This window comes from Chiloscyllium plagiosum, unplaced genomic scaffold, assembly GCF_037043375.1.
Source record: "Chiloscyllium plagiosum isolate Xiang-an unplaced genomic scaffold, Cpla_swu_hap1 HiC_scaffold_45, whole genome shotgun sequence".
Lineage (NCBI taxonomy): Eukaryota > Metazoa > Chordata > Chondrichthyes > Orectolobiformes > Hemiscylliidae > Chiloscyllium > Chiloscyllium plagiosum.
Genome location: NW_028270183.1, coordinates 82,006,977 through 82,032,496, shown reverse-complemented (window position 1 = coordinate 82,032,496; position 25,520 = coordinate 82,006,977).

The window sequence follows — 25,520 nt, the reverse complement described above, 5'->3', positions numbered from 1 at the left end:
ACTGATTGCCGGGCCTGGATGAGTTGCATCACAGGCTGCTGTTGGAGACAAAGGACGAAACGCCCTGACTCAATTTTTTAAGTCGAATCTGGCCATAGGGAAGTTGGAGTTGCCAGATGATTGTAGGACAACTAATGTGGTCCCACTTTACAGGAAGGATGGTGGAAATAGAGCGGAGAACTGTGCATGGGAGAACTGTATTCGATCAGTGTTAGGCAGTGTTAGTGTTGGAGAAAATAGGAAAAGAGAAAATTGATCTCGACTTAGAGAAGCAAAGTTTGATCAAGGATAATCAGCATGACATCATCAGAGAGAAGTCAAGACAACCGAATGTTATTGTATATTTCCGAGCGTGTTGTTTATATAGTTTTTCAACAAGTAACTTGACAAAGCCCCAAATGGGAAACTTATTTTTTAAAAAGTCCTGATATCAAGGATAGCTTCGTGAGTTACATCAAATATTGTCTTCTTGGCAGGACACAGAGGGTGATAGAGGAAGTCTGTTTGTGTGACTGGAGACCAGTGGCCCCTGGTGTACTCCATGTGTCAGTGCTGTGTCCCTTATTATTTGTGGCATTCATAAATGATCTAGATGTGAATGTGTAGGGGTGTGAGGGAGTGTGATAATTAAGATGTGTTTAGCAGGAAGGAAGAAGGTCTTATGTTAGGGGAAGATACTTATGGAATGATCAGATAAACATGTGGTGATGAACTTTGGAAGACGGAACCAAAAATGTGGTTATACAATGAAAGGCAGCAGACTAGGCAACTCAGAGGACGCTTCTCCATAGGTCACTGAATGTGACTGCACAGGGTAATCGGTTAGGGAAAAAGTGAGGACTGTAGATGTTTGAGATCAGAATCAAGAAGTATAGTTCTGGAAAAGCACAGTCGATCAGGCAACATCCAAGGAGCAGGAAAGTCGATGTTTTGAGCATAGGCTTTTCATCAGGAAGGATGGCCAAGATGGAGTATTGTGTGTAGTCGGAGCCATATTACAGGAAGGATGTCATTGTAGTGGATGGTTGCAGAGGAGATTCACCAGGATGCTCCTTGGAATTGAGCATATCACCTATGGAGTGAGGCTGGATAAGCTCTGGTTGTTTCCTTTGGAGCAGAAAGGCTGAGGAAGCGATGATTCGGAAGGATACGACTACGATGGGGAGTTTGTGCAGAAAGAGTTTTGCTGAAGACGCAAGCATAGTGTGCAAAATCATTTTCTGTGGGATTGTGGCAAATATTTGGGTATGGTTACAGAATGAGACAGCAGGCAGGAAAAAGTGTGAAAAAGTTTGTTATTTTGATTTTATGAGCAGGTGTATTTTCCCGGAGAAATACAATAAAATACATTGAAAAGCTTCCACTTGTTGCCACAAGTGGTGCCATTTTGAATAATTGAACAATAACAAAGGATACAGCTTGAAGAGATTTCAAGGGTCCCGAGCCAGCTCCTCACCATCAACCACCCCATGCAACCCAACCTCTCCATGACAGCTTCATCCCCATCTACACCTGACCCCAGCAACATTGAAGTTGCTGACCCTCAGGCTCCATCTTTGCCACCGGGGAGATACTCATACATCACTGGCTCGTTGCCCTCTGTGCCAGATCGTTCCAACGTCAGAGACATGTCTCTTACTATTGGGGCCCACCTCATCGATGTTGTCATGATACCATTCCACTATCTGCTTCATCACCACCATTGCAGGACGCAAAAACCAACAAGTCTCCAATCCTCACGTATCATTGTTTGCTGTTTGGCCCTATCTCATTTACGTTGCCTCTGCTGATGTAGCAGCTGCCAATTCCAGGTCATGCGCTTACTCTGAAAAAGTAAGCATAAACTCAATCTCCTCCGCACTGTGCCCAGCTTGATGTCCAAACCGTGGTTTCAGCTTGATGTCAGTAAGCCACAGAGAGAAAAACGTGGGGAAAAATAAGTAAGAGAAAGCAGATCAGAGTATACAAGCGCCAGCAAATTAACACTTGGACCAGAAACACTGGAATACAGGAATCATTTTATTGGAGACGCAGGCTCGTGGAGTATCTCAGGAATGTGTCCTTGCATCCCAGCTATTCGCAAACATCTCTAACATTTGATTGACAGAATCAATTGCAATATACCTCAGTCTGCTGAAGGAGAAATTCATTGAGGTGATTCTCGGCACGATGAGAACGTGGGAGACTCACTGTGTTGAATAGCCTACGACTTTCCCGGTGTTTCTGTACAGTCTGTCGGAAAGCTCTGCAAATGCTGTCACAAGCTCTCAGATGTTACGAAGGAGGTCTCTGCCGGATCGACAGGCCCGTGTTTACCATTCCCTTTTCGAATGCAAAGGCTGGTGCCAGGTGTTCGTTCCGTCCGGTTTTGTCCTTTAAGAGCTCGGAGAAGTTTAATGCAATTGAGTGTCTTGCTTTGCTGTTTCAGAGACTATTGAAGAGTTTATCACATGTCTGCGTGTCTGGAGTCACTTTCAGGCCAGACCAGGAATGCATGGGCGATTCACTTTCTGAACCCTAACCCTAACCCACAGATAGTATATTGAGGTAACAAGAATCCAGAGAAAGTACATTCCTGTCAGGGTGACAGGGAAGGCAGGTAGGTAAAGGGAATGCTGAATGACTAAAGAAATTGAGGGTTTGGTTAAGAAAAAGAAGTAAGCATATGTCAGGTACAGACAGGATAGATCGAGTGAATCCTGAGAAGAGTATAAGTAAAGTAGGAATATACTTAAGAGGGAAATCAGGACGGAAAAACGGGGACATAAGACAGCTTTGGCAAATATAATTAAGGAGAATCCAAAGGGCTTTTATAAATACATTAAGGACAAAAGAGTAACTCGGGAGAGAATAAGGACCCTCAAAATCAGCAAGGCGGCCTTTGTATGGAGCCACAGAAAATGGGGTATATACTGAATGAATATTTTGCATCAGTATTTACTGTGGAAAAGGAAATGGAAGATATAGACTGTAGGGAAATCGATGGTGACATCTTGCAAAATGTCCAGATATACAGAGGAGGAAGTGCTGGATGTCTTGAAACGGTTAAAAGTGGATAACCCCCCAGGAACTGATCAGGTGTACCGATAACTCTGTTGGAAACGAGAAAAGTGATTGCTGGACCTCTTGCTGAGATATTTGTATTATCGATAGTCACAGCTGAGGTGGCGGAAGACTGGAGGTTGGCAAACGTGGTGCCACTGTTTAAGAAGGTTGGTAAAGACAAGTCAGGGAACGATAGACCGGTGAGCCTGACCTTGGTGTTGGGCAAGTTGTTGGAGGAAATCCTGAGGGAAAGGATGTCCATGTATTTGGAAAGGCAAGAACTGATTCGGGATCGTCAACATGGCTTTGTGCGTGGGAAATCATGTCTCCCAAACCTGATTGAGTTTTTTGAAGAAATAACAAAGAAGATTGATGAGGGCAGAGCAGTAGATGTGATGTATGTGGACTTTGGAACAGCGTTCGACAAGATTCCCCATGGGAGAATGATTAGCAAGGTTAGCTCTCATGGAATAAAGGGAGAACTAGCTATTTGAATACAGAACTGGCTCAGAGGTAGAAGAGAGAGGGTGGTGGTGGAGATTTTTTTTTTCAGACTGGAGGCCTGTGACCAGTGAAGTGCCACGAGGATCGGTGCTGGGCCCTCTACTTTTTGTCATTTGCATAAATGATTTGGATGCGAGCATAAGAGGCACGGTTAGTACGATTGCTGATGACATCAACATTGCAGATGTAGTGGACAGCGAAGAGGGTTACCTCAGATTACAACAGGATCTGGACCAGATGGGCGAATGTGCTGAGAAGTGGCAGATAGAGTATAATACAGATAAATGCGATGTGCTGCATTTTGGGAAAGCAAATCTTAGCAGGACTTCTACACTTCATGGTAAGGTCGTGGGGAGTGTTGCCGAACAAAGATACCTTGGAGTGCAGGTTCATGGCTCCTTGAATGTGGTGTCGCAGGTAGATAGGATAGTGAAGAAGGCGATTGGTATCCTTTCCTTTATTGGTCAGAGTATTGAGTACTGGAGTTGGGAGATCATGTTGCGGATGTAGAGGATATTGGTTAGGCCACTGTTGGAATATTGCGTGCGATTCTGGTCTCCTTCCTATCGGAAAGATGTTGTGAAACTTGAAAGGGTTCAGAAAAGATTTACAAGGAGGTTTCCAGGGTTAGAGCATTTGAGCTACAGGGAGAGGCCGAACAGGCTGGGGCTGTTTTCCCTGGAGTGTCGGAGGCTGAGCGGTGACCTTATAGAGGTTTACAAAATTATGAGGGTCATGGACAGGATAAATAGACAAAGCCTTTTCCCTGGGGTTACGGAGTCCAGAACTGGAGGACATAGGTTTAGGGTGAGAGGGGAAAGATATAAATGAGACGTCAGGGGCAACTTGTTCACGCAGAGGGTGGCACTTGTATGGAATGAGCTGCCAAAGGATGTGGTGAAGGCTGGTACAATTGCAACATTTCAGAGGCATTTGGATGGGTATATGAATAGGAAGGGTTTGGACGGATATGGGCCGGTGCTGGCAGGTGGGACTAGATTGGGCTGGGATATCTAATCGGCATGGATGGGTTGGACTGACGGTCTGTTTCTATGTTGTACACCTCTGTGACTCTATGAGTCTATGGCATTTACAATCTGACACCAGTTTTTCGATCTCGATATTTTATTAATTGTTATTCACTTCCACCAGCTGCCAGAGGTTTAGCCTGGACTGGATTAGTAATCCAGTGGCATTTCCATCTCCACATTGGCTTGTACCGCACGTCAGACTGAACAGTTTATTTCTGTGCTGCTTGACAACTCTGTCGAGAAGAACTCCCAATAATTTGACTGGCGTGATGGAATTGAGGGTGTGATGTTGATCACACTATAGTTATTCTCCTCTTAAGGGACTTGTCATAGTTCAGAAATTTTCTGATAGTAATTGTCAGATTGATGTCAGAGTTGGAACTTGAATGGCTTGTTATACATTGCCTTTGTCGGATCTTCTGTGTGGGCCCCAGCTATGACTGTCTGTTTTTTGGCTACGTAGAACAGTCCACCTTCCGTAATTACACCGTCACCACTCCCCACCTCTTCCTCCTCTACATTGATGACTGCATTGTCGCGAGGAGGTTGAGCAATTCATCAACTTTACCAACACATTCCACCCTGACCTAAAATTTACTTGGACCATCTCTGAGACCTCCCTCCTCTTCCTGGACCTCTCCATCTCCATTCATGAAGACCGACTTGACACTGACATTTTTTACAAACGTACTGACACCCACAGCTACCTGGATTACACCTCTTCCCACCCTACCTCCTGCAAAAATTCCATCCCGTATTCCCAATTCCTCCGCCTCCGCCGTATCTGCTTCCAGAATGATCAGTTCTACTGCAGAACACACCAGATGGCTTACCTCTTCAGAGACCGCAATTTCCCTTCCCACATGGTTAAATATGCCCTCCAACGCATCTCGTCCACATTCCGGACCTCAGCCCACAGACGCCACCCCTTCAACCGTAACAAGGACAAAATGCCCCGGTGCTCACTTTCCACCCTACCAACCATTGCATACACCAGATCATTCGCCGACATTTCCGCCATCTCCAAATGGACACCACTAACAGGAAATATATTTCCCTCCCAGCCCCTTTCCGCCTTTCGCAAAGACGGTTCCCTCAGTGACAACCTGGTCAAGTCCACGCCCCCCCTACAAGCCACCCTCCGGTCCTGGCACCTTCCCCTGCCACCGCAGAAATTGCAAAACCTGCGCCCACACCTCCTCCCTCACCTACATCGAAGGAGCCTTCCACATCCATCAACATTTTACCTGCACATCCACCAACATCATTTATTGTATCCGTTGCTCCCGATGCGGTCTCCTCTCCATTGGGTAGATTGGACGCCTCCGAGCAGAGCCTTTTAGTGAGCATCTCTGGGACACCCGCACCAATCAACCGCACTGCCATCCCACTCTGCCAAGGACATGAAGGTCCTGGACCTCCTTCACCGCCGCTCCCTCACCACCCGAAACATGGAGGAAGAACGCCTCATCTTCTGTCTTGGAACATTTCAACCCCAGGGCACCAATGTAGAGTTCAGCAGTTTCCTCATTTCCCCTCCCCCCACCTCATCCTAGTTCCAACCTTCCAGCTCAGCATTGTCCCCGTGACCTGTCCTACCGGCCTATCTTCTTTTCTACCTAACCACTCCACCCTCCCCCGACCTTCATCCCCTCCCCCAATCACCTGTTGTACTCTATGCTACTTTCTCCCCACCCGAACCCTCCTCTCATTTATCTCTCCACCCTTCAGCCACTCTGACTGTATTCCTGATGAAGGGCTTTTGCCAGAAACGTCGATTTTACTGATCATCGGATGCTGCCTGAACTGCTGTGCTCTACCAGCACTACTAATCCAGAATCAGATGTTACTTCCACTTAATGTAACCAGTCAAGTGCGGTAGCTTTATGGTTTGCCATCAATCTAAGGTGCACATGGTTCTGACCCTGGCATGTTTACCCAGACTCGTCACTGAAGCATTGATCAGCTTGTTGGTACTGATAGACTGAGGGATTACCCTGGGAAACAGATTATGTTTGAATATAATTTTGCTTCTGCTGCTATTGTGGTCACAGCATTACATGGAATACACAGTTTGAGATGCAATATCTCGAATAGTGTCCTGCTGCCTGTCCCCCAGTTCACACCAAGTCCCATTCACCCATCAGCAATTTGCTCAGTGACCTACTCTGATTTCTGATGTGATGACACTTCCAATTTTATGTTCGCATTCTACTGAGGGGCTACCCGTGGTGTCACACTGACAATTTATCTCGTTCCTTAACACCGTTTAACATATTCATCTGAATCCTTTCCTTCAAGTATGTGCTACCTTCTGTGTTTAGAGTGAACGCATTTCCCTCTACTTCTCTCCCTGTCTAATGGTAAGAGCTCTGTAGTATTAATGATGCCAGCCTTACGATATTTCAGAACCATGTGCATCTTGTGTTATCTTTCACTTCCCGGTATATGGCGCTTCATGTTAAACAGGGCGTTTGAGCCACGTTGACATATGTCTTTGAAACGTGTTGAAAAGCAGAAATTGCTGGAGAAATTAAGCACGTTGGCAGTATCAGTGGAGTGAAAGCAGAGTAAATAATTTGGGCCCAGTGACCATTCTTCAAGGCTCACAGTTTCTTTTTTTGTTGTTGTTCTGGTTTCGAATTTCCAGTATCCAGAATTATTTGTTTTATTGAAAATGTTTTTTGTTCATTTCTGGAGAAACACGGCTGATCTGGCAGTATCTGCAGAGACAGAGAACCAGAGTTAGCGTTTCAAGTCCAATGTGACTTTTCTTCAGAACAGAAAAGGATTGGAAAATAAGCTTCTTAACCCATTGACAGAGGTAGAGGAGGGGTGACAGGAAACAGACGGTGTGGAGGCGCAATGCCACTGAGGAATGGACTTTTGGTTGTGGTAAAAGATATTCAAATTTAAAATGAGTATAAGTTAGATTGTGAAGGGGGGAAATGGGTTCTTTAATCAAGTGCAAGACGAACAACTCACAGCAGGGCAAGTTCATTGTGAGACCAGGAAAAAGAATGTGGCAGAAAGAATGTATGAAAAATGGTGAACAGCCATAATGCGATCAGACTGTGCAAGCATGGGATTGAATTACAACTCCTTCAGGCTGCAAAGTGCCAACGTCTAAAGTGAGGTGTTATTCGAGGTTGAGTGTACATCACTGGAGCATTGCAACAGCCCAGAACTGAAATGTAAGCATGAGAACAAAGTAGGTTAATGAAATTGGAAGCAATGAGAAGGTCAGGGTTATTCCAACAGATAGAGTATGAGTGTTCCTCAATGAAATCTGTGTTTGGTTTCCCCAATGTACAGTAGACTGCATTGTGAGCAGCAATGACAGGAGACTGGATTGAAAGAGTACAAGTGAAGCACTGCTTCATCTGGAAGGTATGTATTGGGTTATTAAGAACTAACGAATGGGTCCACGATCTTTTGAAATGTTCAAATGTATTTCTTCTTGTATGTAAACTACTTTTTTCCACAAATTGGAGAGAGAAAGTACTATTAGTGCGGGAGGCCTGAGTTTACAAACCTGGAGCTGGAAAGATATAGCAGACCAGATAGCAACAAAAGGCAATATTTTGAACTTGGACCTTTAGTCAGGACTGGTGGTGGGGAGGGGAGCCCAGAAATGGAGTGAAGGGATATGGAAGGGAGAACGGTAGGTATGATGGTGGCAGGTACATGCAGGTATGAGGTTACTGTGATTTTACAGTTGGAAAGTTGGAGCAGATACGTGAGTGAGAAGATGGACAGATGGATCTGGTCAGGGAAAGGGACATAATCTAAGACTGTGGGTGGCAGTATTTTGAAGCTGCTTCAGTCAATATTGGGGCCATTGGGCTATCAGCTTCAAAGGTAAACTCTCAGTTGGTATTCCTCTGACAGTGCCGATAATATGTTGCTGGAAAAGCGCAGCAGGTCAGGCAGCATACAAAGAACTGGAGAATCGACGTTTCGGGCATAAGCCCTTCTTCAGGATGGGCATGTCGCTGGACGAGTCGGAGGGGAATTAAAATGAATGATATCTGGAAAGTCGGGTTGGTTGTTCCGTGTAGAGCACTGAAGCTCCACACAGAGTCTGATACCGGCCCACCGAGCTCATCTCCAACTCCCGATGTGGTCTCCTCTATGTCGTGCAGACCAAAGGAGGATCAGGCACATATTCATGGAGCATCTGCTGTCTGCGTGCTTTAACCAACCAAACATTCCAGTTGCCATCCATTTCACTAATACCCCCCACCACTCAGCCCCCTCCGTGCTATGGGCGGCACGGTGGCAAAGTGGTTAGCACTCTGCCTTACAGCGCCAAAGACCCGGGTTCAATGCACGCCTCAGGCGACTGACTGCGTGGAGTTTGCACGTTCTCCCCATGTCTGCGTGGGTTTCCTCCGGGTGCTCCGGTTTCCTCCTACAGTCACAAAGATGTGCAGGTTAGGTGAATTGGCCATGCTAAATTGCCCGTAGTGTTAGGTAAGGGGTAAATGTATGGGTATGGGATTTTGCACTTCGGCGGGTCAGTGTAGACTTGTTGGGCCGAAGGATCTGTTTCCACACTGTAATGTAATGTTAAAGTGCTCAACCGGCGTGAGGTCCATTCTTGGCCTCCCCCACTGTCAGAGTGAGGCCAAAAAGAAACTCGGGAACACAACCTGATGTTTCAGCTGGAGATCTTACAGATCTGTGGTCTCAATATTGACTTCATTGGATTAAAATTTCTCCATCCGCAGCCTTATTCCATGTCTCGCCTTCCCTGACCTGATTAAATTGGCCATTTCCTCATGTGCATATCCCTTACACCCTTCCCACTGACCAATCACAATATCCCCCGCCTTCATCACCCCTATCGCCTTTCCACGCCCCGCCCTCTATTTACTTCCCGGCTCCCATTCCCCCACCTCAATTCTGATGAAGAACTTCAACCTGAAATGTTGACTTTCCTATTCCTAGGATGCTGTCTGACCTGCTGTGCTTTATCACCTTCATATGTATTCGCTACATATTTGCACGTTGAGACCTTCGCAGCAACAGATTTTATTGAGCTTTTTATGCATTTTTAAGTCTGTTTACTGACAAGCTTATCTTAACATTCTCACTACTGCTATGAAGCAGTCTTTTGGTCACTAATACTCCTGTCTGCTTCGAACTGATTTCCTTTGTTTTAGCCGTACTTTCAAGTCTGCTGTTCGCAATGGCATTGTAAATATAACTCTTGTTATGCTGTAGCTTAAACACACCATTTCCCATATATTTCACAACTTCCTTGTTCTTATACTCCACACATCTATTCATAAACCCGAAGGTCCGTTAAGTCCTTCTATAATTTCCTGTCTTCTGTATCCCTCTCTCCTTAAGCAGGAAGGTTACATTTACCAGTCCTCCCTCACTCCAAGGTTTCCTGAAAGATCACCAGCAATGCCTCCACAATTACCTTCGACATCTCTTTAGAACTACGGGTGTTGTCCAACTGGTCTCGCTGATTGATCCAACGTGACTTTCCCCAGCAACTTCTCCTTACTGGTGGTCACTATACTCACCTCTATCCCCTGACTCTCTTGATGTTCTGGCATTTTGCTGGTGTCTTCCAGCGTGAGGACTGATGTAAAGTATCTATTCAATTCCTTTGCCATTCCATTGCTTCCCATAACTATTCAAGCCTCATTTTCCAACAGTCCTTTATTTGTTCTTTACTCTCTGCCTTCCTTGTTATGAATCTAAAAATCGCTTTCAATTTTTTTTACACGATTAAGAAGCGTAATATCATATTTCACCCTCTCCTCCTATTTGCCGTTATTAGTTATCCATGCTGGAATTTGCCGGCGTTGTAATCTTTTGAGTTCCCAGTAATCTTCACCACATTGTGTGATTTTATTTTGTTTTTATGCTCTCATTGAATTCGTTATCACTCACTGCTGCCTTGTCTTCTACTGAGAATCGTTCTTCTTTCTTGGGGTGAATTTCTGATGTGCTGTTCATTTATCTCCAGAAACTCCTGCCATTGCTACTTCACCATTTTCCCGTTCTCAGCTCCATCCAACTAACTCTGGCTAACTCCTCCTTCATGACTTTAAGTTACATTACTCAAGTATAAGACATCATATCCAAAGTGAGGAATAGAATCAAACTGAAGGAGGGACATTTGAGACATGGGACAGGAAGAACGATTGGAAGGTTTATTAATTAGATCAAAAGAGAGAACGAGAGAGATAGAGAGAGAGAATTTAGACGCGGAGATAAAACTGGAGAAGTCTACATAATTGATAGAAGCGGATGTACTTCAGTATTTCGTTTGACAATTCCTGTTGCCATGGTACTTTGTACAGTGTATGTGCAACAGATTAATATGTTGAAATGCTGAGTCTGATGCCAGAACTTTTATCTCCATCAATATGACTGGCACCGGCTGTTGACAGAACGCAGCACGGCCAATGTATATACTTCCCGTTAGAAAATTGATTAACTGAAATAAATGGATCACCAGAAGCAGGAAATTATAACATACATCCTGATAAGAATTAGCAATTAAGTCTGGAAATGCAAGAAAGTGGCAGGAGGCAGAGGATACATCGAGAGAAGGGGAAGATAACATCTCAGCTGAAAATTAAATAACATATTAACGTTTTATAAATTTTGTACATCGGATGCATAATTCTTGTTAACTATGTCTCTCTTGTTCATTCTGAATATGTTGCATTCGCATGAACAGGCTTGTATATCTACACAAACACACACACACAGCCACACGCACACAAACACAGACGCATATAAACACATACACACACACACACTCTGAGGAGAAACAAAAGTGTTCAAAACCATGATTACCCCATTTTGTCCTGAGCTGATTTCTATCTCAATATTCCGTCTACCACAAAACCTGTCCACTACCACCTTCACAATATCCTCAGTCTTCACTTCTGCCTCAATGCTGTGTGGAGTTTGTACATTCTCCCCGTGTCTGCGTGGGTTTTCTCCGGATGCTCCGGTTTCCTCCCTCAATCCAAAAAATGTGCAGTTTAGGTGATTTGAGAATGCTAAATTGCTCATAGTGTTAGGTGGTGGGGTAAATATAGGGGTCTGGGTCTGGGTGGGTTACGCTTCTGCGGTTCGGTGTGGACTTGTTGGGCCGAAAGACCTGTTTCCACACTGTAATATAATCTAAAAATCTAACGAATAAGAGGTATGAGAGTAAAACCCATCGAAATCGGCATTTCTTGTGTATGTTCAGGGCAGTTGTGCCCACAGGCAGACTTAATATTGGAAGTTGTTGTGGTGGAGGCGAGTTCAGTGTGGTAAAAACGTCTCAATTGTCTCTGTGTCCTGATAATTATTCAGGCTTATTCTCGCTATTGTTAGTGTTCCTGGTGAGTTTATCTGTGCCCATTTACTAATTCTCTTATACGTTGTCAATGTCATCGTTTTCTCTGTCATGAATATTTGGCAAAGATTCAAACTTTTGTCTTCGCTTTTAATCACATACTCCATTTCTAATCATGAATTTCACATACTTCGCGTATAAATCTGAGGAGAAACAAAAGTGTTCATAACCATGATTACCCCATTTTGTCCCGAGCTGATTTCTTTCTCAATATTCCGTCTACCACAAAACCTGTCCACTACCACCTTCACAATAACCCCAGTCTTCACTTCTGCCTCAACGCTGTTTCTGAATAAACCATCTTCCACACTTTTCCAGTTACAATTCTCTTCTGGCAACTCTTCTCGTTACACATATTTTGATCGCAAACCTTTTTCTTACCTCGACCTGGACCTATGCCAGGTGCAAAGTGTGAGATCAGTTTAATTGTAAAATGAGATGATCACAGCTTTGTATCATCTGTTTCAGCATAACCTGTAACCTCGCACGAGGGAGAGGACTATGCTGTCAGTGACCAGGAAGCGACAGTTTCATTGAACTGTTCTGATTCTCGAACTTTCTGAGCAGGAGTGGGTGTCACGTCCATCATCTCCTAATTTCTTTGTTCTTATGTATCCACACAGTGACGGAACCCGTCTCTGCCTCCTGCTGAGGGTAATACCTTCGTGCTGTTTCCACAATGTAAGGTGCCGAAAGTTTTCCAGAAATACTATGGGATAGACTTACTGGTGAAAATAAGACACTGTGCTTGATTAGATTTAATAAAGAGAACTTCCTCAAAAAAGTTGGCAAGTTACTACACCAAATGAGATCCATCCCAGAGTTTTCAGGGAAATAGCATTGCAGCTAGTGAAAGAGTTAGTGTCATACAGGACAGAAACAGGCCCTTCGGTCCAACCAATCCATGCTGACTCTTCCAATCCCAAACTAACTGAGTCGCACGTACCCGCACATGCCCATATCTCTCCAAACCTTCCTATTCATGTACATATACAAATGTCTTTTAACTGTTGTAATGACAAGAAAGAAGTATTGATTACCCTTCAAAATTCTTTAGTCTCTGGAAATTATGGTTGCTGCAGCTATTTTAATCCTAAATATTTAAACCGGGAGTGGGAGGGAAAACAAAAAAATATATAAACGGGTGTCATATCTGAGGAAAATATTAGCACCATCTTTGAGAAATTTTAGAACTCGACACTTGGGAAATCACAGTGTGACTTCGCAGAGTCAACTTAGATTTAGAAACAGAAAATCATCTTTGAGTTTGTGTTAGTTGATGCATCCACAAAAGGGAATCAGCGGGAGTGGTGTATTTGAATTTGCAGAATTTTCTTTACATCGTTGCTCACAAGTGAACGAAGGAAGTTAGAGTACATTGATAACTTGTGGACGGGGAGCTGGATGTACCACATGGATTGAGAATTGGTCAGTGGAAGCAATACAGAGCTTCTTGCACTTTTATGGACAGAAGGCTCTTACTCATAGTATATCACATGTTTCAGGGTTTGAACCACAACAATTTGCAAGGCATAGAAATGATTTGGATGTGAGAAATAAAGAGCATGCATCTCATTTTGTATTGATTAAATGGTACAAGGTTCAGAAGTGTTGTTTTTCAAAAGGACCTGAATGTCCTTGATCATGAGTCACCAAAAATAGAACCTCCAAGGGCGTTAAGTATTTAGCATCTTATATGGTATGTTGCTCTTCATTGTCATATGATTCAAGTGCATAATTAAAGCCGTCTTCCTGTATTTGTAGGGCCTTGATGAGATAGTATTTGGGGCACTGTGAACAGGTAAGGCACAACTCAGACAAGTAACAGCAGTCTAATCCTTGAGATGATAACACCACGAGGAGACAGTGATGGAACTGAGCTCTTAATCTGTAGTGCTATGAGACGAGGGACGATTACGTTAAAACGTGAGGGTTAGCGACGATCACATATTTCTAAAAGAGACACTATTAGGGTGAGAAATATTTAGCTTATTAGATTTATTGTCACACGTGCCTAAGTGCAGTGAAAGCTTTATTTGCGAGCAGTACAGGCAGATATCAGTATGCAAGGACACACAGATCATAGGTTGAAAAATAAACTTGGACAGAGTAAGGCGTACAGGTTACAATGCCCAGGACATTCAAAAAACGCGAGCAACGTGAACAAGATCAGCATTATTTGGAGTTAAAGAGTCCCTTCATCCGTCTAATATAGTATCCCTAATACTTTGTATGCCTCAATGAACTCTCCATACATTAATGTGTCGTCGGGATGAGGTCCTACAAGAAGAATTCAGGCAGTTAGGAACCAAGTTAAAAACGTGGGACCTCAGAGGTGGTAATCTCAGGATTGCTACCAATGTCAAGTGTTGCTCAGAGTAGGAATGATCGAATAATCAGGAAGAATGCATAGCTTGAGAGATGGTGCAGGAGGGAGGGGTGTGTTTATTGGGATATTGGGACCTGTTCTGGGGGAGGTGGGACTATTACGAATTGGACAGTCTACATCTGGAGCCAATGTCCTAGGAGATGCTTATGCTAACGCTGTTGAGGAGGGTTAAAACTAATGCGGCAGGATATCGGGAAACAAATGAAGAGGTTGGTTGGCAGAAAGCAGATAGTAATTAGAGCCTAAGGAAGTAGATAATGAAATCAGCATGACTGAGGGGGAGTTTGAAGCAGGAAGTGGAGAATGTACACAGAGGGACTGGTAGTTTCAATGCACGAAGCATAGCAGGCAAGGAAGATGATCTTAGGTTTTGGAATAGCACCTGGGAATATAATGTTATTACTAGTACTGAGACTTGGTTGAGGGAAGGTCGTGATTGGCAATTAAATATCCCAGGAAATTAATGCTTCAGGCGGGGTAGAGAGGAAGGTAAAGGGGGTGGAGGAGAAGAATTACACGTCAAAGAAGATATCACAGCTGTGCTGAAGGAAAGCACCATGGAAGGTTCGAACAGTGAGGCAATATGAGCAGAGCTCAGAAATAGAAAGGGTATGGTAACAATGCTGTGATTGTACTACAGGCCTCCCAACACCGAGCATGAGATAGATGTACGAATATGCAGATAGATCACAAAAAGATGTAAGAACAACAGAATGGTGGTGATAGGCGATTTCAATTTTCCCAAAATTGATTGGGATGCATTTAGTGTTACGGATCTAGTTGGAGCAGAATTTTTAAGGAGCGTCCAGGAGGGTTTTCTAAAGCATCATAAAAATAGTCTAACTCGGGAAGCGGCTATACTAGACCTAGTGTTGGGAAATACGTCCGCCCAGGTGGTTGAGGTTTCATTCAAGGATTACTTTGGGAATGATGATCCCAATTCCATTAGTTTTACAATAGTGATGGACAACGATGAGAGTTTCCTCAAGGAAGATTGCTAAACTGGGGGAAGGCCAAATATAGCAAATTTCGGCAGGAGTTGTGAAACGTAGATTGGGGAAGCTGTTTCAATGGACATCCACATTTGATATAGAACACAGAAAAGTACAGCACAGAACAGACCCTTTGGCCCACGATGTTATACCGAGATTTAATGCGAATGTAAAATATAGCAACAACCTACGCACTCCTCAAATCACTGCTATCCATGTGCATGTCCAGCATTCGCTTAAATGTCCCCAATGACTCTGCTTCCACCACCATCGCTGGTAACGCATTCCGTGCATTCACAACTCTGTGTAAAATACCTACCTCTGACGTCTCCTTTATACCTTCTTCCTAATATCTTCAAACTATGACTTCTCGTACCAGTCAATCGTGCCCTGGGGAAACGTCTCTGGCTATTGACTGTAGCTATTCCTCTCATTATTTTGTACACCTCTATCGCGTCTCCTCTTTTCTTCCTTCTCTCCAGAGAGAAAAGTCCGAGCCTATTCAAACTTTCTTCATAAGGCAAGTCCTCCAGTCCAGGTAGCATTCTTGGAACCCTTCCTTGCACCTGCTCCAAAGCCTCAATACCGTTCCTATAGTAGGGCGACCAGAATAGGACACAATATTCCAAGTGTGCTCTCACCAGGGCCTTGTAGAGCTGCAGCAAAACCTTGCAGCTCTTAAACTCGATACCTATGTTAATGAAAGCCAAAACACCATATGCTTTCTTAACAACCCTATCCACTTGGTGACAACTTTGAGGGATCTATGTACTTGCATACCCAGATCCCTCTGTTCCTCCACACCGCCAATAATTCTGTATTTAAACCTATATTCAGCATTCGAGTTCGACTTTCCAAAATGCTTTATTTCGCATTTATCCAGGATGAACTCCATCTGCTATTTCTAAGCCCAGCTCTGTCTGTGTCACTCTGCAGACTGCTGTTGCTCTCGATACGATCTAACCTTCGTGTCTTCTGCAAAGTTACGAACCAACCCCTAAACCTCCGCATCCAAGTCGTTTATAAAAGCCACAAAGAGCAGAGACACAACTACAGAGCCCTGCGGGACCCCACTCAACACTGTCCTCCAGGCAGAATGCTTTCCACTGACAACCACTCTCTGCCTTCTGTCAGCCAGACATTTCTGAATCCAGATATCCAAATCTCCCTGTATCCCATGCTTTCTGACTTTATGAATGAGCATACCATGGGGAAACCTATCAAATGCCTTGCTGAAATCCATACTGCTCGACCATCGTCGACCTGTCTTGACACATCCTCAAAGAACTCAATAAACTTAGAGAGGCGTGACCTGCCCCTCACAAAGCCATGCTGATTGCCTTTTATCCCATTATGCATTGCCAAATAGTCATAAATCCTATCCCTCAGTATATTTTCCAAAACTTTGCTGACCACAGACGTAGGACTGATTGGTCTATAATTGTCAGCGATTTCCCTACTATCCTTCTTGAAAAGAGGAACATCGTTCGCCTCCTTCTAATCCTCTGGTACGACTCCCGTGGAGAGTGTGGAGGCAAATATCCTCGCCAGTGGCTTAGCAACCTCCTTTGCCGCTTCGCGAAGCAGCCTAGGATAAATCTGTTCTGGCCCTGGAGACTTATCGATCTTAATGTTTTCCAAACTTTCTATCACATCAACTTCATCAATCTTGATCTGGTCAAGACTGTATCCCAGCTGCTCTAAGCAGTCATTTACAACAAGTTCCGTTTCCTTAGTGAAAACCGAAGGAAAAAAAGACTCAGTCAGGACATCCCCTATATGCTTAGACTCCACACACAAGTTCCCTCCACTATCCCTGATCATTCTCTTATTCCTCACGTATGAGTAGAACGCCTTTGAGCGCTGTCTAATCCTTCCTGCCAAGCCTATTTCGTGCTCCGTCCTGGAGCTCGTCAGTCCATTACTGGGCTACTTTCTAGCAAGCCTTTAATCCTCTAAAGCTGTGCTAGATCCATGTTTCCCCCATCTTACATAAGCTGCCTTCTTCCTTTTGAAGAGACGTTCCTCTGTTCTCGTCGCCCAAAGTTCCTTAATCTTACCTCTGCTTACCTGCTCAGAGGAACAAATCTGTGCATCACTCGCAACAACTGATCCTTAAATAGTCTCCACATGTCTGCTGTGCTCTTTCCGTGGAACAATTGTTCCCAGTCGATGTTTCCCAAATCCTCTCTGATAGCGTCATAATTTCCTTTTCCCCAATTAAATATCTTCCCTCAGTAATTGCTCATTTCATTTCCCAAGGCTATGCTAAATGTGAGGCAGTTGTGATCACTGTCAGCAAAGTGCTCTCCCACTGCATGATCTGACACCTCTCTTGGCTTGTTGCCAAACACCAAATCCAAAATGGCCTCTCCCCTCATCGGTCTGTCGACATACTGAATAAGGAAACCCTCCTGAACACACCTGATAATATTGGCTCCATCCAAACCATCTACACTTAGGAGGTTCCAGTCGATAATGGGAAAGTTGAAATCAACCGTAACAACCCTGCCAGCTCTGCATTTTTCAAGAATCCACACGCCTATGAGATCTTCAAACTCTCTACTGCTATTAGGTGGTCTGTAGAAAATGCCCGCTCCTTGCATTAAATAGACACACATTAACCAATCCCTTTTTTTTCATCGCGCGAGAAACCTTTCTGATAGATTCAATATATCCTGTCCCAGTCTCGTCTAAAACTGACCCCCTCTCAGACATGTGGCTCTGATTCCCACCCCCTGCCAAATTAGTTTAAACCCTCCCAAATCACACGAGCATACCTCCCACTCAGGACATTTGTATATCTCCAGTTCAGGTGCAGACGATCCTTAATGTACAAGTCCCACCTTCCCCAGAAGGAGTCCCAATGGTCTAGGTATCTGAAGCCCTCCCTCCTGCACCAGTATCGCAGCCACGTGTTAAGCTGCATTCGCTGATGGGTCGTCATCTCATTATCTCGTGGCACCGGTAGCAAACCTGAAATCACGACTCTATGTTCAAGGCTATGTGGGAGACTTTTGAAGAGTGGTTCAGGAGAGATATGTTCCCGTGAAAATGATGGATAGAAATGGCAATGTTAGGAAACCATGGATGACAAGTGATAAAGTGAGACTGGATGAGAGGAAAAAGGATGTGTACATAATATCTAGGCGAGTGAAGATAGAGGAAGCCTTGGAAAAATATCGTGAATGTAGGACCAATCTGAAATGAGGAATTAAGAGGGCTAAAAAGGGTCATGAGAAATCCCTAGCGAGCAGGATTAAGGAAAACCTCAAAGCTTTTTGTTCATTTATAACGAGCAAAGGCTCCGACAACGGATGAATGGGCACCACACAACAATCCACAGACAGGAGGGTTCCCTCCCAGTTTGGGAACATTTCAGTGGTCCAGGACAGTCAGTCCCGAACCTTTGGGTGACCATCCTCCAACGTGGACTTCGGGACAGGCAGCAGCGAAAAGTGGCCGAGCAGAGGCTGATAGCTAAGTTCGGAACCCAAAGGGAGGGCCTCAACCGGGACCTTGCGTTCATGTCACATTCCAAGTGACCACCATTGCACGATACATACACACAGACACTCCTACACATACACACCACACATAGACACAGACACACGTACACACAGACGCGCACACAGGCACCCACACACACCTTTACGTACACACACACTCCCAACCTCTCACAGGCTTAAGACACTCTGCACTCACTACACACACATATACACTTTCTCACATTCACAACCCCCAAACCAGACAGACACACACACAGACAAAGACCCACAGGCACACATATATATTGTGGGGCAAATTTGTACTTGCAGGGTTACATTGTAATTTGCTCAAAAACTGTATGCATTCATGTAGAACTCTGAGCTCAAAAACTGCATGAATTGATTAAAACTCGTTATCTCACTCTTTAGATTAGAATCAATCTAAGCATTATCACATAAACAGAGAACACAAGGGGTCAAAAACTTCAACATATTGTCTGGCTATGACAATTGTTAACAGCTAACTCGAGAATGCAACAGTTAAAAAAAAAGATTGTGTGATTTACACATGAAAGTAAAACTATCACTGTATTCTAACGGATGAAAGGCTTAACAGACAATCAATTTTTCAATGTATAATTTCAGTTACATCACACTATAATTTTTTGCTATAAATTCTATGTTACGATTGAGCCCTCCACAATCACCTAATGAAGGAGCGTCGCTCCGAAAGCTAGTATGCTTCCAATTATACCTGTTGGACTTTTACCTGGTGTTGTTTGATTTTTAACAGATGTCATATAGATGGACTTTAGTAAGGCTTTTGATAAATTTCCCCATGGTAGACTGATGAAGAATGTAAAGTCGTATGGGTGTTCTACCTAGATGGATAGAGAACTGGTTAGGCAACAGGAGTCTAAGAGTAATAATGGAAAGGAGCGTCTCAAAATAGAGATCTGTGACAAGTGGTATTCTACAGGGACTCGTGCTTCGACCATTGTTTTTTGTGATATACATAAATGATTTGGAGCAAGGTGTAAGTTGTTTCATTAACAAATTTGCAGGTGACACTAAGATTGGTGGAGTAGCAGACAGAGAAGTGGACTGTCCGAGAATACACAACAATATAGATAGATTGGACAGATGGGCAGAGAAATGGCAGATGGGGTTCAATCTGGACAAATGAGAAGCAATACAATTTGGAAGATACAGTTCAAGAGCAAACTATACTGTAAATAGAAAAGTCTTGGGGAAAATTGATGTACAAAGACATTTAAGTGTTTAGGTCCATTGTTCCCTGAAGATAGCAAGGGAGATCAGTAGAGCGTTCAAGAAGGCAAACAGCATGCTTTCCTTCATTTGGGCCGGGTATTGAATGTAAGAGTTGGCAGATCATGTTACAGTTGTATAAAACTTTAGTTCAGCCACATTTGGAATACTGCATGCAGTCTGGTCGCCATATTAGCAATACAAGTGGATGCTTTGGAGAAGGAGCAGAGGAGGTTCTCCAGGATGTTGCCTGATATGGAGGGTACCAGCCATGAAGAGAGTTTGAAAACATTAGGATTATTTTCATTAGAAAGACGGTGATTGAGGGAGGACATGATCGCTGGAAGGCGAGCGATAGTAAGGCTCTGGTAAGGAAAATAAAGAAGGCATGCATTGAGTATAAGATACAGGGCTCAAATCAATCCTTAGATGACTATACAAAGTGTAGAAGCTCCATTAAGAGGGGAATCAAAAGCCTAGAAAAATGTCATGATATGTATCTCTCAGAATAGGTGAAAGATAAGGCCGAGAGGTTCTCTAACTATATCAAGAGTCGAAGTGTGGCTAGGGAGAGAATAGGTCCTCTTAAAGATCAGCATGGCCGTCCTTGTGTGGAATCAGCAGGAGGTTGGGGGTGAATTTCTAAATGAATATTTCTCCGCCGTATTTACTGAGGAGAAACTCATGCATTCTAAGGATATAAGGGAAACAAGTGGGAATGTTTTGGATGGCATACATATTACCAGAATGGAGGTATTTGCCACGTTAAAGCACAATAACGTGAATAAATCCCCTGGTCTCCAACGTATCCATCATCGGCTGTTATGGGAGGCAATGGAAGAAATTTCAGAGGCCCTTGCAGAGATTTTTACTTCATCGTTTGCCACTGGAGTGCTTCCATTGCTTAAGAAATGTAGCAAAGACACACCAGGGAGCTCTTGCTCAGTGAGCATAATATCAATGCGACGTAAGTTGTTGGAGAGGAAAATGAGAGACAGGATGAACCAAAATTTGGAAATTCAAGACCTGATTAGAAATAATCTGCATGGATTTGTGTGTGGGTAATCATGTCGGACAAATCTTTTAAATAGTTTCATGGAGATAACAGCGAGAATAGATAAGGTTAGGGCAAAGGATGATCTGCATACGGACTTTACTAAGAGTTTTGACAAAGTCCCATACTGCAGGTCAGTCAGTGCGTTTCGGTGACATAGGATCCAGAGAGAGCTAGCTACTTGGATTCAAGGTTGGGTTCATGGTAGGAATCAGAGGGTGATGGAAGAAGAGCGTTTCGCTGACTGGAGGACTATATCTAATGGTGTTCCACAGGTGTCGGTGCTGAGACCTTTGTTATTTGTTATTTACATAAATGACCTGGATGTGAATGTACAAGGCATGATGAAGACCATAAGACATAGGAGCAGGAATCGAAATATGCAGCCCGTCACGTGTGCCCCGCTATTCAATCATGGCTGATAAGTTTCTCAACCCCATTCTTCTGATTTCTCGCCATTACCTTTGTTCCTCTTGTAAATCAAGAACATGTCCATCATAGTTTTATATATGCTTAATAACCTGGCCTCCATAGCCCTCTGTGGCATTGAGTTCCGTGGATTCACCACTCTCTGGCTGAAGAAGTTTTTCTTTATTTCCATTCCAAAAGCTGCTTCTTTTACTCTAAGGCTGTGCTCTCGAGTCCTAGTCTCTCCTACCAATGGAAACATCTTCACAACATCTATTCTGTACAGACTATTCACTATTCTGTATGTTTCAATTAGATTTCCCCTCATCCTTCTGAAATCCATTGATCATAGATCCAGAGTCCTCTGAAGTTCCTCATATGTTAAGCTTTTCATTCCTGGGACCATTCCCGTGAAACTCCTCTAAACATGTTCCAAGGCCAGTACATCTGTTCTGAGATATGGGGCCCAAAACTGTACAACATACTCCAAGTACTCCCAAGGCGTTAACTACATTTAGGGATGATGCAAAATTAGGAGGTATCGTTCATAGCAATGAACATTTTCTAAAATTATAGAGGGATTTTAATCTGATGGGGAAGTCAGCTGAGGATTGGTAACTGCAAATAAATACATATAAGTGGGAGGTGTTATAATTTGGAAAGTAATACAAAGATAGGATTTTACAGTAAATGGGTAGGTTCTGGGGAGTGTTGTGGGACAGAGGGACCTCGGACCACAGGTCTATATTTCATTGAAAGCGGCATCACGGTTAGACAGGGAGGTAAAGAAGGCATTTAGTAAGCTGGCCTTCATTGTTCAAAGTATTGAAAGTCGGAGTTGGGACAAGATGCTCCCATTCTGTAAGTCGTTGGTGAGTCCACACTTAGAGTATTGTGTACAGTTTTGGTCACCCTGTTAACATGAAAAGAGTGCAAAGAAGTTTGACAAGGATATTGTCAGGACTAATCGGCCACATTCATTGAGAGGGGTGGGCCAGTTCGGATATCTTCCCTTGAAATGTAGGAGAATGAGGATGTGACGTTATGGAGATGCATAATATCATGAGGGCCATAGATAGGATGAATGCATATAGTCATTTTCCCAGCTATGAGGGATTGAAACCTACAGGGCATAAATTTAAGGTGAGAGGGGAAAGATTTAAGAAGGACCTGAAGGGCAACTTAATTATGCAAAGAGTGTTTTTTGAAATAGAACGGGCTTTCCGAAAAAGTGGTTGAGGCAGGTACAATAGCAACATGTAAAAATGAATAGATACATAGATGGGAAGGGTTGAGAGCGATTTGGTTCAAATGTGGGCAATTGAAATTAGTTGAGTGGGCAACAAGGTCAGCACACACTAGTTTAGGGCGAAGGGCCAGTTCCCATGCTCGATCCCTCTATGACTCAATGGCACTCTACTTAAGTAGTTTACTGTTGTTTATCCTCCTGTCACAAACTTCCCATTACGCATGAAATACTGTTTCTGATTGAAGATTTCCCCTGTCGTCCCCTGATGTCCCCTGTCTGTATCCCATTGGAGACTTTCTGCCACCCCTCGGCATCTTACGCAATGACTACCTTGGTTATGAACGCACTGAGCTCCAGTCCAATCAGTCCCTTCATCCAAAATCATTGACATAGATTGCAAATAGTTCATTACCTCACACTGACCCAAGAGGCACTCCACCAATTTTCAGCTTTCCAACCTGCAAGCAAATGATTACCCCCTGATGTCTATTTGCTGATCGTTTCCCAGGACTCCCCTGTTCCTGTGGAGCAGCCTCAAATGGTTGCATGACCTCATCCTGTGCTCTGTAATGTCCTCAATGAGTTGAATGATTTCAACCGGGTTCAATGTGGCTCCGGAGAAGGGCAGAATAGCCTGCTAATGACTCAATACACCGATCTTGATTTGCTGGATGGGATATTCCTCTTCTTCTGTTACAGCGTCAAGGGGTTGAGTAAAAGGCGAACACATGGGTGAGGAGCAGCTGGTGGACATTCAACCCTTTGAGCCTGCTGCACCATTCAGAATGCTTATTGTTGACGTGAGCATGGCGGAACATCTTTTCCTGTCTGTTTTCTTGTTCATCAAAACAATCTGGAAGCCAATCTTGAATGTTTTCAGTAACCCATTCCTCACTGCACATTAGGAGTGAGAACACCATGGATCACACAATCCTAAACAGAAAGGCCATTTTTTTATCTCACTCTGAAGTGGCAATGCCTTATTCTCAAAGTTTGTTCATCTCAAAACAATCGCCAGTCGTTTGGAACATAAGGCTTCAACAATTAGGAAAATATATCGAACATGCAACCCCTCAAAGCTGACCTAATTTCCATTAACTCTCTTCAAATAAATACCTACCAAATTCGGCCTCAACAGAACACGCGGGAAGACAATTCGAGACAACACAAGATCGTAAGAGCAGAGGAAAATGGAACAAAGGGAGACAATTGGGATAAAGTCTGCTGTGTTGGTTGACAACAGCTGAAATATTTCTCAGACCTATGTTCCAGTTTTCCCCAACTGACTGTTGGTCGCTTATTAATGAAAAATGTATTTATCTCTGTTTTAAAGAAACGACTGTGCCTTTCTGTGGGTAGGGTAGTCTCAGTCGTATTGTTTGCGGTTTTTATATAAAGGGTTCTTTATTGTCAATATAAAATATGTCCAGTTACCGAACACAGGCGCCATTCATCTTTACTTATAATACACCAGAATAAAAATGAAAAAGCGTCCAGATATTCCTTCTCCGCTGCTCCAGTCACTCTCCGGGCAACACCAGCCCACACCATGTCACTGTGAGGGGGACACTCCGGGTTACACCAGCCCACACCGTGTCACTTTCAGGGGGGCCCTCCTATCTATACCAGGCTATAACATATCACTGTCAGGAGAACGCTCCGGGATACATCAGCCCACACTATGTCGCTATCGGGGGTCGCTCCGGGCTACACTATCCCACACGATGTCACTGTCAAAGGATCAGTCTGGGCTGTACCATCCACAACATATTGCTCTCAGCGGGACATTCGTAGATACAGCACCCCACATCATCTCGCCATGCATTGCCTTCTATCATTTGATTGTTGAAGGTTTAGATGTTATCTACCTGCTTGGTAATGTTTTCTATGACGTCAGTACACTTGCCACTTACTATGGAACAAACCCGAACCTCTTTGCCGTGTAGGTAGTCGAGTGCATTTCGGTTTTGCTGGGAAGGTAGACTAAATTTTGAGAGCATGTCCTTAATTCCTGTGAAGTCCAAGCAATCTCCTTGCCCAAGCAGGTTAGACCACATTAAGATAGCTCCAATTTTGATGAAGAATTATTCCTGAAGATCCTCCTCAGGAAAAGGTACTGAGTAATGTGTCAGCAAGAAACTGGGCTTCACTGTTGCACAAAGCCTTACCACCCCTCTAATGCAGGCAGAATATCGGTGAAACTGAACGTTTGGTAGGGAAACCACAACCGCCTTCCCAGGACAGGAAACAGTACTTATGAAAACTGCCCCGACAGCTACAGCACGGGGATTACCTATTTCATTAAGAACAATGAAGTTAGTCGCTTTGTCTTGACTAAACAAAATAATTATCGGGTTTAGTATCGATAATGGAGGGGGCGTCCCAATCAGAAACAGGCCTGTCTTTGTGACACCCTGAAAATATGGGTAGTCCATAGCTGCAAAATATGGTTGCACTGGGCTCTTAGGGTGAAAGCTGTTCAATAAAAAGTGGTGGGTCTTTCGGTAAGAGATGTGATTATTGTCCCAGACTGGTTCCTTCCATCCCACAATTGAGAAGATGGAGGTGCCATTAGGGTTCTCATAGTAAGGAATGCGCCATTACCAATACTACAAAGAGCCTGAATACCAACAACAACAGAAAAAAAAAACTCCTCCAGTAAGCATTTACATGAGATGCGAGGTGCTACAGGGAAGAAGTAGCGGTTGGT